Raw genomic sequence first — 18,209 nt, forward strand, 5'->3', positions numbered from 1 at the left:
CACATGGACAATTAATCATGCATATGTAAAGCAGCCCCAATAAACACTGGGTTCCTACGCTTGGATGAGCTTCCCTGGCTGGCAATACTCTGTGCACACTGTCACACATCGATGCCAGTAGAATAATGCTTTCTGACTCCATGGAGAAAGGACAAGAGCTGTGTTTCGTACTTCTGAGCTCTGCCCTCTCCATCTCTTCCTCTGGCTGATTTTGATCTTTAACATTTCCCTACAGTAATAACTGTAACCATGAATACAATAGTTTTCTTTGAGTTCTGTGAGTCTTTCCAGCAAATTATCTAACCAGAGGGTTGGTATTAGGACTCCTCCAGACTTGCAAGTATTCTTGTCTTCCATTCAGTCTGACTTCTACCAGTTACTTTTTACCTTCCAGATGCCAGCTGTGGGTGGGTGGGGGGGAATAAAGAGAGCTGCTCAGCAATGTAGAAATGGGAGACACCAAAAGGCTTCCCAGTATTCATGCCATCTTCCCTCTTTCTGTACCTCTTCTACCCTTCATCCCAGAGGTAATGGGCTGTGAATTCTCTAAGTTTATTAGTTTCTCCATTTAGAACTGGGGTTTCTTGGGTCTACCAAGTTAGTTAACACTGTTTATCTGCTTTCCAATTCCCCAAATTCTGGTTGTTTCCTCTATTTTGGAAATAACCTGAGGGTTTTTGTGTCAATGCATCTTCTGTAGCAGCCATGAAGATCTACCATTCAGATCTCCCTTCCAAAGGATCTGATGTGAGGACTGTAACTGGTACTTTCAGATCCATCAAGGCATTTGTGCCAAGACATCCTCCCCTTGGCCTCCTCCCATACACTGACTTCAGCAAGTCAGGCACAAAGCCAGGCTATTTCTGCCCAACTATGAACTCTACTAAAAGGAATCCTTGCCTGGGAACTCTCCATTGGCCTGACCAAGACTTCATCTCAGAGTTGCAGTGCAGTCTGTTTTTGCTAATCAATCTTCGTTTTCTCTTTTTACAGTGTCAGATCTACATCACAGTCTGAGGCTCTCTCAACCTATGCTTGGTCCATCCGTTTGTCCTTCATTTATGTTTCCTCTAATAAATTCTTGCACATCTAATTTTGTCATGTCATTTGCTTCTTTGAGGACTCAAATTATCATCCAGGATTTTGGAAAAAAGTTTTATCAGATGTTTAGTCCACCGTTTTAATACAGAAACCACCATGTTTTTATGTCCTTCAAAGATTACACATTTCAAGTTTCATTTAACTGTGGAAGAATGAATTACTTTCAACACATTTATATCTGAGTTTAATGTTGATTTACTGAGACTTAAAATATTCCATCAAATTACCCAGGAAACTCAGGGTGGCAGAAATATATAATATGTTCATTTCATCAAAAGGTCTCAAATTTTTTTCTAATAATTGATGATTTATTGGTTTTAAAAAAATCATTTTACTGACACAAAATAGTGATCAAAAGAAATTAGTTTACAAAAAGACTTCTAAAAATATTTTGAGAGGTGGGGCCTGTCTACTATATAAAACCCTTAATTTCTTAAATTTCCACTAGTTTATCATTTTTTTTCCAGAACAGTATTATTCACTTGGTATTTCAAACACATGTAAGAAGGAAATTACAGGTTTCCTCAACTCACATTTGGGCTGTCACTGATATGCTCAAGGGCAGTCCTGGCAGCATCACGCGGCTGTTACTGTCATTGTACCATCCGTATTCAGCACTCACTAGAAACAGGGTATAGGTGATAGTATCAACAGCAATAGCACTACAGGTAAATGATAAACAAAACAGAAACAAAACCAATCCCATAATCTCCAAGTTCACCTGGACTCTAACTTCTCTTGCAACTCTTTCAAAATCAAGGACAACAGCAACAACAAACAGACCTCTAGGGTGTTTAAAAAGATGCAGTGGCGCTGCAGAGCCAGGCTCTGCTCAAAGATGGCAGTGCCATCTTGTACACACCACCATCCATTATAACCGCCTTCCATCACTGGAATTGTTTATGTAACCAACTAGCATGCAGCATTGTAATCTTACAACCAATCATGTGGACAGTGAACAGCGGTCAACTTTGTCTTAAAAACAAACAAAAAACCCCAAAAGACCACACAATCCTGAAAATTTCCCAGCAGCACTCTCAGTCATCAGTATCTCAGGAACCCAACTTTTAAGAAAAAAATAGAGATTCAAAATCTACTTTCCTACTCCTCTGAGGACCATGTTTCAGGGTAAACTGGTGGTATTTCCCAGTGGCATGCCCACTTGACTGCATGCCCGCTCACTCATTTCTTTTCCTTCTCCACCACTTGGCCTCCGGCCTGAGAAAGGGGCCAGCAATAAGGAATGACAGACAGTAAGGCAATCTTACAATGTCAGAAAATGTATTTGGCTTTTTTTTTTCTTTTTAAAGTAAGTGCATACAAATACAGCGAGAAGCATTTCTGATTTGCCAAGTGCTCTAAAAAAGCAGTGCAAGTCACAGCCTACATAGAAGTCACAGCCTACATAGAATGGTAACTGTCACCAGGATAATAAAGCACAAAGATATGCTAATAACATTAACAAAAGAGAAAAATGCCTTTATAAGTACATAACTTTTATCGTCAAAAAAATATAAATACAATGTATTTAAAAAAATCAAAATTAGGACGGGCGTGGTGTCTCAAGCCTGTAATCCCAGCACTTCGGGAGGCTGAGGCGGGTGGATCACGAGGTCAAGAGATCGAGACCATCCTGGTCAACAAGGTGAAACCCCGTCTCTACTAAAAATACAAAAAATTAGCTGGGCATGGTGGCACGTGCCTGTAATCCCAGCTACTCAGGAGGCTGAGGCAGGAGAATTGCCTGAACCCAGGAGGCGGAGGTTGTGATGAGCCGAGATTGTGCCATTGCACTCCAGCCTGGGTAACAAGATCAAAACTCCGTCTCAAAAAAAAAAAAAAAAAAAAAATCAAAATTATACAGCCATGTTTATGAAGTCTATATTTCATTTCCTTGTCTTGGAGGTACGTGACAAGGGAATATACACACACACACATACATACAATTCAAGCAGTTTTATTTAAGAGTAATCATTGGGTTTTTCTGAAAACGGAAACTTACGAGTCTCTCTTTTTTCACTTTCACATCTCCAGCAAGGATGGTTGCAATTTCCCCTTGCATAAAGACCCAGAGGACATTGGAGTCCATAAGAGGGCATTTTTCCCCACTGGGACAATAGACCTCTCCACTAGCTCCCTGCTGTTTGATGCTTTGTCTGGAGCAAGGGAAGCAGAACTTGTGCGATGGGACAGACGGGCACCGCACAAAATGGGTGTCCTCCAGCCACTAGTGGCAGAGGGTGCAGCACAGGGGGGCACCGGCTATCAGAGAGGAGTCCGGGAGGCTGGCAGCGTGCACTGGCTCCAGTCCTCCTGCGTTGCCTGCTCCCTGGGCCCTCCACCTCTCTGGGGCCCAGCCTTCTTTGGTTCATAGAGGACGGAGAGGGCGGACTGTTGCTATTCCTTCTGGTAGTGGAGTGAAGCTGCTTGGCATCTTTTGAGACACGACTGCCCGCTGCATTGTCTGCTACTAAGATCAGGGCTGCCATGGGGGACTGGCCATTCTGGGCCGCTTCAGGCAGTGTAGTCTGGTTGGAATGAGGTGAGGCAGTGGGTGGCAGTGGAGACACAGAAGATGTAGGAGTCATGGGGATCTTGAGCCCTTCTGTGGATGTGGACAGCCACGGCTGGGCCTCTCCATTGATTTGAGGGGGCCGACTTCACCTTCTGGTTCTGGAGAGGGCTTCCTTTTCCTTGCTGTTCTTGCAACTGCTTTAGACCAGTTGGCCTGGAAACCCAACAGCCTGCCTGCAGTCAGGGCCGGCTCCTTCTTAAACTTGCTCTCGAAGGGGCCCGAGTGGCCGTGCTGGTGCAGCACCAACAGCGTGGCACTCATGGTCTTGGGCCTGTTGACCCAGGCCTGCTCTCCAGAGTCACGGCTCTTGCCCGCACCTTCAGCGCTCAGCTCGGCGGCGCCAGCCACGGTGGACAAGCTGTTGGCTGGGCCCTGGTGGGCCGGTGGCGGCGGTTGCTTTGCTTTGGCTGCCACCTCGTACTCCTTGTGGTCCACTGCCACGCTGCTGGTCACGGAGGCCGACCGCTTGTGGGCACCCAGGTCGGTGGGTCAGGCTCCGGACACCGTGGCTAAGTAGTTGGTAGTGCGGCTGCCGAGGCTGAGCGCGGTGGGCACCAGGCACCAGGCACCAGGGTGGGCGGCACCGTGTGGCCACGCCACGGGTTTGGGCTCTGGCGGCTCCTCCAGCTTGGAGAAGCCATTGGGCACCAAGATGCCGTTCACGGTCTGCGGCTGCGGCATTGGTGGCTGGGCCAGGCTCGCTGCCGGACGGCTGCCACCGAAGTCCGAGCCAAGGCGCAGGGGCCGCCAGAGGGTAGTGCTCCAGGGCCTGCGGCACGCGCAGGGCCACCCTGGCCGAGCTGTTGCTGCTGCAGGAGTGTGTCCTTGGCAAAGAGCAGCAGCGGTTTGGTGGCAGTCAGGGCTGTGATGCTGGGCAGGGAGTGACCCTCCGGGAACCAGCCGTGCACCCGCTCTGGCTGCTGCGCAGTCTCAATGATAAACTGAACGCGGTTGGCGCCTTCGTAGTTGACGCAGCCAAGGCACACGGGTTCGGTGAAGTCCCAGATCACGCGGGGCAGGTTACACAGGTAGCACGAATGCTGCCAGGCCGCCCGTGTCCAAGGGGCCTGCCGAGCCAGAAAAGGTGGCGGAAGAGGGGGCACCATGTGCGCCCTCCAGCCCCCAACCCCACATCTCCCTCACCAGCGGCAGCGACAAAGCCCATGAAGGCTCGGTGCCCGTGCAGCACCCCCAGTGCATGAGGGGTGGCAGGCAAGGGGTGACATGCATGGGGGGCAGGGGCGCGGGCGGCTCAGCCGGAGCTGTGGTGGCAGCCCAGCCCTGGGTCGCTCCACCGCTCTCCAGTGCTAGCGTCAGCCCTCCTCAGCTCTGCTGCTGCCACCATCACTGCTGCTGCTGGTGCCGCAGCTGCTCCACTCAAATTTTAAAAGGCCGGAAAATGATATATATGCTATACCATTTAAATTGCTTCTACCTTCTGTACTTAAGTATAGAAATAAACTGTGGTGCTGAAGTAACACTGTAACCTCCTCCTAACATGACTGCATAGGTGTCTAAGCTTAAGTGTGAAGATTATTGTGAGGCCTCAAGTTACTTGACTGATCAATTTCATTTGAATTTCAATCCAAGCAGCATATTGTACAGGTACCTGAAAAAAAAATCTTCAGTGTGTTCACGTGAGTGTGTCTATGTGCACATTATATACAGGGGATGGATGTAAGTCAGGGAAAGGCTGACTGAACAACATTGATAAGTGCATGCTAGAAGTCTGCTATTGTTGGTAATACAGAAACATACACAGTCTTCATATTCAAAGTCTTCATGGGGATGTCCTCTGTAATTTCTAGAATGAAAAGAAATAGTTGAGGGCCGGCGCGGTGGCTCATGCCTTTAATCCCAGCACTTTGGGAGGCAGAGATGGGTTGATCACGAGGTCAAGAGATCGAGACCATCCTGGTCAACATGGTGAAACCCCAGCTCTACTAAAAAATACAAAAATTAGCTGGGCATGGTGGCGCGCGCCTGCAGTCCCAGCTACTCAGGAGGCTGAGGCAGGAGAATTGCTTGAACTCAGGAGGCGGAGGCTGCGGTGAGCTGAGATCGCGCCATTGCACTCCAGCCTGGGTAACAAGATCGAAACTCCATCTAAAAAAAAAAAAAAAAAGAAAAGGTTGAAATGAAAATCAGTATTTTACCTATTGTGGGTGAATATTTTTAAAAATGTTAACTGCTTGTGTAGTAAGGAAGTTGGCCCTATCCTGAGTTCTGCTCTCTGTCCAAGCTCCTGAGGGGAATCTCTAAATCCTTGGAATTTCCTAGTAGGAGAGTCTTTGTTTCTCATGGTCAGCATGTTCACCAAAACTGACAGTTGTTGCTCATGAGATGATTCAAGGTAATGCTGGCCACGACAGAAAGACCAAGTATATGATTTAGAATGGGGACTTTGGGTAACATGGTATTAGCTGAGAAAGGTAACAATCATATCTATAGAATGAAACCTCAATAAAAACTGGACAGCAAGGCTCAAGTGAGCTTCCCTGGCTGGTAATACAGTCCCTGTGTTGTCAGATGTAAGGGATGGGAGGAGGAAACATTATCCATGACTCCAGGGAGAGATGACCTGGTGATCCTTATTTGCATCCCTCTGGGATTCTAATCAATCAATCAATCATCTAATATACTGAATTGCCTAGTAAAGGCAATTGCCTAAGGAATTCACTTACGGAGCATACATATATATGTAGATGTGTGTGCTCTCTCTCTCTCTCTCACTGGTTCTAATGTGTATCCTTTCCCTATAGTACATGAAACCGTGAGTATAATACCTTTCAGTGAGTCAGTCCTCTCAGCAGGTTACTGAACCTAACGGTGGTCTAGGAAAACACCTGGAACTTGCAGTTCGTGCCAGCAGTGATGGGGGTCTTGTGTGGACTCTTTCCTGAGTTCATAGTAGAGGCCTAACTCCTTGCAGGTGGAGTTAGATTTTGGACAGACTCCTGGAGACTTCTGGAGGACTATGCCATCACTTCACAGTTTGGCTAACTCCGGATACTACCAAGATGGTTATTTTTCCTCATAAACAGGTATTTCCTGTGTCTACAAAAAAGGACTAGAAGCTGTGCCAACTCGGTATCCCAGACACGTGGTTTCAAAATATGCTTCTCTATACTTTGAAGAACAGCTATTTTCTAGGTCTGGAGAAATAAGAGTATATAATAAGCCAAGGATATGTTGCTATGTGAAAAAGCAAGAATTTCCAAAGACAAAGGATCATGTTAAAGAACACAGGATTCAATATGGACAATGATGAAAACTCTGAGCATCCAAAAGTATCACACAAATGTAATTCATTAAAATGTATTGAATATACAACTCAAAAAGAAAAAAAATTAAAGTTATCCATCTACTGTGGAACATTTTGCTTCCTGTCAGATCTGAATTTAAACAGATGAACTTTCTTTACAAATAGCTCTTGTCAGGCAGAACACCTGAGGTAGAGAGTTCAAGACCAGCCAGACCAAAATGAAGAAACCCCATCTCTACTAAAAACACAAAATTAGCCGGGCATGGTGGCATGTGCCTGTAATACCAGCACCCAGGAGGCTGAGGCAGGAGAACTGCTTGAACCCCGATGTGGAGGTCACGGTGACCTAAGGTTAAGTGATTGCCCTGGGCAACAAGAACGAAACTCAGTCTCAAAAAAAAAAAGCTCTTGTCCTAGCAGGCAATCCTAGATGTGAAAATACTCTTTTTTTTTTTGAGACAAAGTTTCGCTCTTGTTACCAGACTGGAGTGCAATGGCGAGATCTTGGCTTACCGCAACCTCCGCCTCCTGGGTTCAGGCAATTCTCCTGCCTCAGCCTCCTGAGTAGCTGGGATTACAGGCACGTGCCACCATGCCCAGCTAATTTTTGTATTTTTGGTAGAGATGGGGTTTCACCTTGTTGACCAGGATGGTCTCGATCTCTTGACCTCGTGATCCACCCGCCTCGGCCTCCCAAAGTGCTGGGATTATAGGCGTGAGCCACCGCGCCCGGCCGTGAAAATACTCTTAAAGCTACTTCCTTAATAGATAATCACAAGACCTGGAGATGATGTTTAGGGTTTAGAGGAGCATGAAAGAAGACATCTACGAGTTTTTCTTGAGGGGAGACAGAACCTTGCTCTCTCACCCAGGCTGGAGTACAGTGGTATCATCTCGGCTCACTGCAACCTCTGCCTCCTAGGTTCAAGTGACTCTCCTGCCCTAGTCTCCCAAGTAGCTGGGATTACAGATGCCTGCCATCATGCCCAGCTAATTTTTGTATTTTTAGTAGAGACGGGATTTTGCCACGTTGGCCAGGCTGGTCAGGAACTCCTGACCTCAAGTGATCACCTGCCTTGGCCTCCCAAAGTGCTGGGATTACAGGCATGCGTCACTGTGCCCAGCCACATCTGGGAGTTTCTAAAATGGTCAATATTTTGTGGCTCTTCTCATTTATTAAGTTCTTGATACTTTATGAAAGAATTCTGAGAGAAAAAGCATAATGAAAAGAAAGCTACAGATACTAGACTGGAACGATAGTAAATTAGAAAAAGTCGCGACTATGTGATAATCTTAGGTAAATCACTAAATCTTTAAAAGCTCTCAACTGGGCCCCATGGCTCATGCCTGTAAACCTAGCACTTTGGGAAGCTGAGGCGGGTCAATCACCTGAGGTTAGGAGTTCAAGATCAGCCTGGCTTACACGGCGAAACCCTATCTCTGCTAAAAATAAAAAAATTAGCTGGGCATGCTGGCGGGCACCTGTAATCCCAATTACTTAAGAGGCTGAGACAGAAGAATCACTTGAACCCAGGAGGTGGAGGTTGCAGTGAGCCAAGATCGTGCCACTGCACTTCAGCCTGGGCAACAAAGAGCGAAACTCTTGTCTCAAAAAAGAAAAAGCTCTCACCTACTAAACTTTTGCTTAGCTAACATCACAGAATAAAGAGACTATAGGAAGGCAACATAGGTTAACTAGTTATGTGAACTGCAGGTAGTATTATAAATACGTAATTCACACAGACACGATTCTACCCTGACCAGCTTCAATCATGGCACCGCATATATTTGCACAGAACAAGCAAGAGATAAATGTCATCTTCAGCTCCACTGCACAACTTGGTGACCAATGGATTTGAGGGAGTAGAAAAGAGTTAAGAATATCACTAAAGTTTTATATAAGCTTATCAAAATAGGAAGCTACATTTATAGATTGTCTTTACTACCATACCACAATGAAAGAGCCAAGTGTGTTGGAAGGAGAGTGAAAAAAGCCTTCAACAGAGTGAAAGAATCAGGGACAGAATCAGAAAGACAGGCAAGGCCCAGAACAGGAAGGATCTTGTGTGAAAGTAAAGATTCTGAAATGTAAGAGAATGGGAGCCTTGGGGGCTCTAAGCTGGGGAAAAACATCAAGGCAGGAATGTACATGAAGTGTACAGTCTGCAGACTGGTGACTTTCATGGATGATGAGGCCCAACTAGATGGGAGGGAAAAAGACAAAGGAGAGTCACTAAAAAGAAACCCAGATAGGGAAGGAGAAGCCTATGCAGAAATAAAGCTTTGGTGTTTAACATTATGACAGGAAATTTAAAAGTATGATATGCAACCAAATTTTTAAAAAAAATAGCTGGACAGCAAGAAAATGGGAGGCCAAACATAATGACTCCATGGGGTCTGGGGACTTATTGCTTTTGGCTCTAAAGCACTCTGAAAGCAGGGAAAGAAAAGCCTCTGGTCTATACAACCTGGGAAGTCCAACAAAACTGCTGAAGAAACTGGAACTTCAAATAAGAAACCTGGAGCAAAACGGTTAATTTGAGTAAGTTCCTTCACCACATCAAATAAAGTGAAGATAATGTAATGGGTTAATAATGGCCTTCCAAAGATATGCCCAGGTTCTAGATTCCCAGGAGCTGTGACTGTAACTTTATTTGGAAAAAGAGGAAACAGACAGAGGAGGAGGCAAAGTGATCACCGAGCCAGAGACTGAAGTGATGCGGCCACAAGTCAAGGGATGCTGGGCACCTCCAGCAGCTGGAAGAAGTAAACAAGGAATTCTCCCATAGAGCCTTCAGAGAGACTGCAGCCTTGCTGACACCCTAATTTCAGATGTCTGGCCTCCAGAGCTGTGAGAGAATAAACCTGTTGACCTGAGCAACCCCATTGTGAAATCTGTTGCAGCAGTCACAAAAACCAATACAGAAAGAATCACCTCACTTAGCTTTGTTTTGGAGTAGGGATAGACAGATTCTGTCTCTGTTACAACCCCTGGCCTTTGTGTATGACTGGGAAAGTCATAGCTTTTTTTTTGAGACAGAGTTTCACTTGTTGCCCAGGCTGGAGTGGTGTAATCTCAGCTCGCTGCAACCTCCACCTCCCAGGTACAAGCGATTCTCCTGCCTCAGCCTTCCAAGTAGCTGGAATTATAGGCATCCAACACAATGCCCAGCTAATTTTAGTAGAGATGGGGTTTCACCATATAGGCCAGGCTGGTCTCCTAACCTCAGGGGATCGTCCCACCTCAACCTCCCAAAGTACTTGGATTATACGTGTGAGCCACTGAGTCTGGCCAGTCACAGTTTTCTTAACTACGGTCCAAAATAATTGAGCTTAAAGTGGGTCTGGGTTTACAGTGTCTAAGGATCTAGACATATACTTCTTAAAACTGGGCTTCAACGAAACATAGAAAACAAACAGAGCAGATGGGCAACGTAAACAGAAAGATGGAAACTCCAAGAAAGAATACAGTGGACCAGGTGCAGTGGCTCACACCTTTAATCCCAACACTTTGGGAGGCCAAGGTAGGTGGATCACCTGAGGTCAGGAGTTAGAGACCAGCCTGGGCAACATGGTGAAACTCTGTCTCTACTAAAAAAAACAAAAATTAGCTGGGCATGGTGGTGGGCACCTGTAATTCCAGCTATTCAGGAGGCTGAGGCAGGAGAATCACTCGAACCCAGGAGGCAGAGGTTGCAGTGAGCTGAGATCGTGCCACTGTACTCCAGCCTGGGTGATAAAAGTGAAACTCTGTCTCAAAGAGAAAAAAAAAAAAAAAATAAGAAAAAGAAAGAAAGAGGAGAAGAAAAATGGTAGAAATCAGGCAGAGTGTGGTGGCTCCTGCTTATAATCCCAACACTTTGGGGGCCCAAGGTGAGAAGATCACTTGAGGTCAGGAGTTCAAGACCAGCCTGGACCTCTTTGTGAGCCACTGTCTCGACAAAAAATTTTAAAATTAGGGAAGCTGAAGTGGGAGGAACACTGAAGCCCAGGAGCTTGAGGCTGCAGTGAGCTGTAATTGAGTCACTGCAATCCAGCCTGTGTGACAGAGCAAGACCCAATTTCTCTCTCTCTCTCTCTCTCTCTCACACACACACAAACAGAAATACTGATGCAGAAAGCCCAATAAACCCCAGGCTATCAGGTGTTACAAATAAAAGGATGGGATGGTAAAAGTTTTGAGTTGGGATGTCTAGAATAGCTATAAATAGAAAAAACAGATCTCACAAAGTGAAGCTGTCCGGGGAAATGATCTAATTCTAAATTGCAGCTGCAATATTAGATGATAGAATGTGGAATATGTCAACTGATGACCTAGCTCTTCACAGTGTTACGTGTCTCAAGGAGAAACATGCAGGTAAGCATGTTTTATAAACTGTAAAGGGAAGTATCAGAGCAGCTGTGAGTTTCCTTCAAGGAATGAGTTATTATTTTACAACTCTGTGATAATTTTGACTTTTGGGGAAGAAAACAATTTTAGGGTCAGCAGATATGCTAATTTACCTAGAAGCATGTATTTTTAATAACATACCAATGTAGTTTTTAGATTTCTCAAGAAGTAATTATTCTTTTAATTGCTATTTAAAAATTGTATTTTGGCCTGGTGCAATAGCTCATGCCTGTAATCCCAGCACTTTGGGATGCCGAGGTGGGCTGATTATCTGAGATCAGAAGTTTTAAGACCAGCCTGACCAAAATGGTTAAAACCCATTAAACCCCATCTCTACTAAAAATACAAAAATGAGCTGGGCATGATGTTGGGGGCCTGTATTCCCAGCTACTCAGGAGGCTGTGGTAGGAGAATCACTTGGACCCACCAGGAGGCAGTGGAGGTTGCAGTGAGCCCAGATTGTGCCACTGCATTCCAACCTGGAAGACAGAACAAGATTCCACCTTAACAAAAAAAAAAAAAAAGGCCAGGCGTGGTGGCTCACGCCTATAATCCCAGCACTTTAGGAAGCTGAGGCGGGAAGATCACAAGGTCAAGAGATCGAGACCATCCTGGTCAACAAGGTGAAACACCGTCTCTACTAAAAATACAAAAATTAGCTGGGCATGGTGGTGCGTGCCTGTAGTCCCAGCTACTCGGGAGGCTGAGGCAGGAGAATTGCTTGAACCCAGGAGGCGGAGGTTGCAGTGAGCCGAGATCATGCCATTGCACTCCAGCCTGGGGAACAAGAGCAAAACTCCGTCTCAAAAACAAAAACAACAACAAAAAACAAAATTATGTTATGGTAAATTTCTGGGGAAGGAATAACAAAAAAGAATAACAACAGTACTATCTTACACATGTATGCTACAAATGGTTAATAACATCAAAATCTACTTTCAACAAAACTAAAAAAACTTATGGTCCATAATCCCCTTACCTTGCATTTGGGTTTCATTCAGAAATAGCTTTAGCTTCCTGCTCTGAAGGCCAAACACATTGGCTGCTTCATATAGAAGACCTTGGTGGTTAAGTCCATTCTGCCCAAGTGGGTTTTCAAGCAGGAGAGTACCTACTGTCCCCATTAAACACTCTATGGAAGAAAGAACAAACTGAATTAAATCTCGAGTTCACCCTCTATCTCCAACACAGGAGGCCACGGTGGACAGCTCTAACAGGCAGTGCTGAGACCAGCAGTGGATCCAGAAGCATAAGCGTGACCACGGGAGATGCAGTCCTTGCAGAAACAGCCTTGAAGATTTCAGAGGTGAAGGGAAAGGGGAAAAAGAAAAAAAAACCTTATATAAAAGCCCAGAAGCTTGGGGAACAGATATTTAGTACATAGTCAAGTGAAGACCCCAAAGACTTCAGTGCAAATGTGCACAATGTAGATCCTAAACTATCAGGAAAAAAATCGCTAAAATCTAGTCTGTTGACTCAGGCATGGAGGTATACAAGTTTTCAGAACATTTTCCCCCAGAAAGAAAGTAAAATTAGAAATTAAAATGTTTTGGCACTTAAACAATTTAGTTGTAATTTCTGCCTCACCAATTTTTTCATTTCCTAACCATGCCAGATAATTGAGGGTGTCTAAGAAAACACACCAAAAGAAAAGTCTGTGGATGCTCCCTAAAGCAGCGTGGGAGCCTACACTTTAAAGCAATACTTTGAAGCTGACTAGAAACATACACGTATACACAGAACCTTAATGCCCAGCACCGCACACTCTGCCTGCTGTGAGGAGGCACATACCTTGTGGCTCTGCATTCAGGAGCTGCAGGTTGACATACTGACAAAGAGTACTGGAACTGTTGATCGGAGAGGGAGCCGATCCTGCAGTCACACAAAGTGCTTTTCCACTAAGACCCAGTGACTCGGTTTGGTTTTGTATTTCTAAAAAATAACAACAACAACAATTCTTTCAGGGTTAATGACAGTTCAAAACTGAAGTCATTTAATTGTGCTTTTCCACTAAGACTCAGTAAGTTGGTTTGGTTTTATACTTCTAAAAAATAATGACAATTCTTTCAGCGTTAATGACAGTTCAAAACTGAAGTCATTTAATTTTTCCTATTTAACTATAAACTATCACATATCTTTTTACAACAATGCTTTCCCCTTAATTTCTATCAAAAGATACTGCCTTTTCTATAAAACCAGCCTTTAATGACACGTTAATGGTAGGAAATCTTAACGTTGCAGAATAAACATCATTAATATTCATAATCTCAAATATAGGGCTAATTGTTTTTTCTATTTTAGTATTTTCTCTTTATAATACAGCTCCTCTTAAAATTTCCTCCTATATCAGAATCTCAAGCTTCACCATGAAAAGCTTATATTAAGAAATGATAATTACAGTCAGATGTTATATGACTCAGGAACAGATGTGGAAACAAGCAAGATGCACAGAACACGCGCAGTACAATCTCATTTAGAGAACACTACATGTTGCCTGGGGATGCAGGTTCATGTAGATGACTGGTAATGGCTGTGATACAGGACGGACTCCAACTCCTGAGCAGAAATGGCAGGTATGAGACTAGGCTGGGGCATTTGCTCAAGGAACGAGGAACTTGCTGCACCAGTGGCTAGATGCTCATGCGCAGCTTAGGCCCACAGGGTCTCTTCTCTCAACCACAGGAAGTGGCCTTGTAGGAAGTCTTCCAGGTCTGGCTGACAGAGAAAGAAAACATTTTAGGGCTTGCTGTGTAGGGCTTAACACGCTGTGCCATCCGAAGCAGACAATTACAGTCTTATAGCCCTGTTCTGACTGAAGAATAGTGATGGGTGGAAATCCTCCCAATGGGAACAACTTCATTCAGTGCGGCTGGCTGGTCATTTTGCTCAGAAGTAGAAATAGCTAGGAGTAGATCTACACTGATTCGTGGACACTGGCCAATAGCTGGACTAAACAAGAACAGCCAGGGCCTCAAGAGAATTAGAAAACCGGTGACATGGAAGTTAGGGCAAGAGGTATGTGGACAGATCTCTACAAATGGGCAGACTATGAATTAGTGTCTAAAAATGAGTGGGGCTGGGCACAGTGGCTCACACCTTTAATCCCAGCACTCTGGAAGGCAGAAAGGGGAGGATTCCTTGAGGCCAAGAGATTGAGACCAGCCTGGGCAACACAGCAACACCTCCTCTCTACAAAGAAGAAAAGAATTAGCCAGGCATGGTGGTGTGTATCTGTAGTCCTAGCTAGTTTGAAGGCTGAGGCGGGAGGACTGCTTGAGCCCAGAAGTTTGAGGTTACACTGGGCAATGACTAAGCTACTATACTCTGGATTGAGCAACAGAGTGAGACCCTGTCTCAAAAATAAATAAATAAATAAATAAATAAAATCGGTGGACATGACCTGTTCAGTTGCTGGCCACTTCTGCCCTTCTTTCCAGTGAATTGATGAACAAAGGGGCCACCAGGTTGGGAGGAAGAATAACCATGGGCTCAGCAACATTACTTCCACTCCCCAAGGCTGATTTTGCTACAGCTGCTACTGTGCATTCCACTTACCAACAGCAGGAACCATTATTGGGCTTTCAATAGTGTTACTGCCAGGAAAGAGGAGCCAGACCTCTGATGGCAGCTTGGTTGTACTTGACTATGTGCATCATGGGAAAAGGCAGTGCTTTGGTCTTACTGGAACACACACTCCCTTTGGACAAGAATTTGCCACTGTCACCCATAACCCAAACCCACTATCCATGGACATAGAGAATGTCTCATTTGCTCAATTTGCTCCTTGAGCAAATGCCCCAGCCTAGCATTGCTTCTAACCAGAGAACTCATTTTTTTAGCAAACAAGTGTGGCATTATGTATCACTATATATTAGTTCTTATTTTTCCACTCTCTTACTTCCGTACCATATAACAAAATATTTTAACAGGTTAACCTTATATCTCAGTAAAGTTAAAGAATAGAAAAGGGAAGAGGTATGACTCAGCTAGAAGAAAAATCAACATTACCCAAAGAAGGATAAGGTAACTTTCTATCTTGTTTTGGCTAATGAAGCTGGCATCTTTGAAGTTATATAAGAGTTAAAAGCATGATTTTTAATGTACTAGGGTCTTTGTTTGGAAGTTAAATATGGTTTAAAGAGCTATGTATAGATGTCAAGATCACAATGGGGTGAACTATGGTGGTTTCATCCTGTGTCAATGCAGCTAAGCTAAAACTACTTCCTAGGTTCTCTGTCTGGCCTGGTTCTGGGTAACAGCTTCATCACAGAGAAATCTACATAGGATTTAGAAGGCAGAGGTTTATTAATAGCCATCATGCTCACAGGCTAATATGGGGCCTGGCACCCCTTGGCTTTCTCAGGTTGCTGTGGATCTGCCAACTTGTTGGGTTAAGTGGGACAGTGCACAGCCCACATTCCTGCCTCTACTCTTCCAACTTCCAGGCCAGGAATGTGTGCAACTCTCTGGCAAAGAGTACCAGCAGTTTCTTCTGTAAGACACCTGCCTGTCAGTGTCAGATGCGGTTAGACAGATGTGCACTCCAGCCTGTTTTTGCTTTTTGCTACTTCTTATCCTACAGCGACTTAGGCTAAGGCAGTGACCTAGCTTCCGCTGACTCACCCACCACCTTGGTGGAACCCGGTTAGAGATATTTCTGACTTCCACTTGCTCTTTTTGTAGACCTTTACTCAGTTTCTCCCACATTGCTTTTGCGTCTCCTAGCCCAACTTTAATGGATACAATAGCAAATAGTTTTCCAGTGGCTCCAACAATTCATAAGCCAGCAGTCAATGAGAGTTCCTATTATGTACTATCCCTGACAACATTTGATTCTGTCAGATTCTTCTAGTTTTTGCCAATCTGGTGGCAGTTAGTAGTACCTCACCGTGGTACAATCTTGCAAGTTCTTGATTACCGTTCAGATACACCAGTTGTTCCTTAGTTGGCCATTTGCATTTCTTCTTTTTTTTTTGCAAGGAAGCCAGTGTGGCTGGGAAGGAATGAATTAGAGGAGATGAGAAGGGTATGCAATCAGACAAGTCGCGGGTGGAAGAGAGGGACGAATACCTTCTAGGACCTTCTAGGCCCTGGCTTTGTGAGATGAGAATCCAATGAAGAGTTTGAACAAAAGGATGACATGACTTGATTTACCTCTTTGCAAGATGCTCACATTGCCACATTGAGAAGAAACTTAAAGAGGTCAAAAAAAGAAGCAGGAGGAGAGAAGTCTGGAAAATACTGAAATAATTCTTTTTTTTTTTTTTTTTTTTTATAAATAGTGATTCCATTTCCTCAAACTGATTCTTTTCTCAAACCGCGGAAAGTAAAAGGCTGAATTAAAGGTAATATAAGTCTTATATTTATGTAATTTTTAAGGTAGCTGCATTGCTTGTCAGTATATATTTAATATATGACAGTTCAGAACTAATATTTTTTCCATTGGGATTTTTTTTTTTAAAGCGGGAAAAAGAGGAAAAGAGGGAAAAAGGAATATTACTTCATTCCTAAAATGGGTTTCAATAATGGCCGATCAATATTTTGTGTGTTTAAAGTGGTTAATGCATATTTTGTGTGTTTAAAATGGAGAGCTCTATTGTGTTTATTTGTTCTGGCTCTGAGTTCAAGTCCTGGATATCATTATCAATTTTTTTGTCTCGTTGAATCTAAATCTCGTTATGTGTCTTATGTATCTGGGTGTTAAGATCTCTTATTGTTACATTAATCCTTTTACCCTTGTATCCTTATAGCTTTGAAATCTATTTTATTAAGTGTGAGAATTGCAACTCCTGCTTTTTATTTATTTATTTTTGCTCTCCATTTAATTGGTGAGTTTTTTTCCAACCCCTTGTTTTGAGTCTTTGTATATCTTTAGGTATACCGTTAGATTTTGTGGACAATGTATATTTTGTGTGTTTAAAATGGGGAGTTCTATTGAATTTATTTGTTCTGGATCTTAGTTCAAGTCCCGAATATCGTTATCAATTTTCTGTCTCATTGAATCTAAATCTCATTATAGGTCTTATGTATCTGGGTGTTAAGATCTCTTATTATTACATTAAACCTTTTACCCTTGTATCCTTGTACCTTTGAAATCTATTTTGTCAAATGTGAAAATTGCAACTCCTGCTTTTTATTTATTTTTGCTCTCCATTTGGTTGGTAAGTTTTTTTTTCCCAACCCTTTATTTTGAGTCTATGTGTATCTTTGGATATACCGTTAGATTTTGTCTGTATCTTTTGATTGGGAGATTTGGTCGATTTAAATTTAGGGTTGCTGCCATTTGATATTAAATGGCTATTTTGTCCTTTCGTTGATGTAAATTCTTCTTTATGTTAGTGCTCTGTACTTTTAGGTGTATTTTTAGAAAGGCTCAAACTGGCTGTTCCTTTCTATGTATAATGCTTCTTTTAGAAGTTCTTGTAAAGCAGGCCTGGTGGTAATAAAATCTCTGAGTACTTGCTTGTTCCTAAAAGATTTTATTTTTTCTTCAATTGTAAAGCTTAAATTGGCAGGATATGAAATTCTGGGCTGAAAGTTCTGTTCTTTAAGTATATTGAATATTGGCCCCCACTCTCTTCTAGCTTGTAGGGTTTCCGTTGAGAGATCTGCTGTAAGCCTAATAGGCTTACCTTTATGGGTAACTTGATCTTTCTCTCTGGCTGCCCTTAGTATTTTCTCCTTTGTTTCGATCTTGGTGAATCTAACGATTATGTGCCTTGGGGTTGGTCTTCTTGAGGAATATCTTTGTGGTGTTCTCTGTATTGCCTGTGGTTGAATAGTGTCCTGCTTTGCTAAATTGGGAAAATTTTCCTGGATAATGTCCTGGAGAGTATTTTCCAGCTTAAATTCATTCTCTCCATCACATTCAGGTACAC

The 18,209-nt window shown here is 43.6% G+C and overlaps 1 pseudogene across 1 annotated transcript in view; it reads right to left on the bottom strand.

Moving 5' to 3' along the window:
* Window positions 1-1,387: 1,387 nt before the first annotated feature.
* LOC100407491 (interferon regulatory factor 2-binding protein 2-like) overlaps window positions 1,388-18,209 on the bottom strand; it is a 66,745-nt pseudogene continuing 49,923 nt past the window's right edge. The window contains exons 12-16 of the transcript XR_013532095.1: window positions 13,730-14,046; window positions 13,123-13,263; window positions 12,311-12,463; window positions 3,104-5,782; window positions 1,388-1,722 (exon numbers count right to left, since the gene is read on the bottom strand). The product of XR_013532095.1 is annotated as an interferon regulatory factor 2-binding protein 2-like (transcript). The remainder of the gene's footprint in view (window positions 1,723-3,103; window positions 5,783-12,310; window positions 12,464-13,122; window positions 13,264-13,729; window positions 14,047-18,209) is intronic.

Source organism: Callithrix jacchus, chromosome 2, assembly GCF_049354715.1.
Source record: "Callithrix jacchus isolate 240 chromosome 2, calJac240_pri, whole genome shotgun sequence".
Taxonomy (NCBI): Eukaryota; Metazoa; Chordata; class Mammalia; order Primates; family Cebidae; genus Callithrix; species Callithrix jacchus.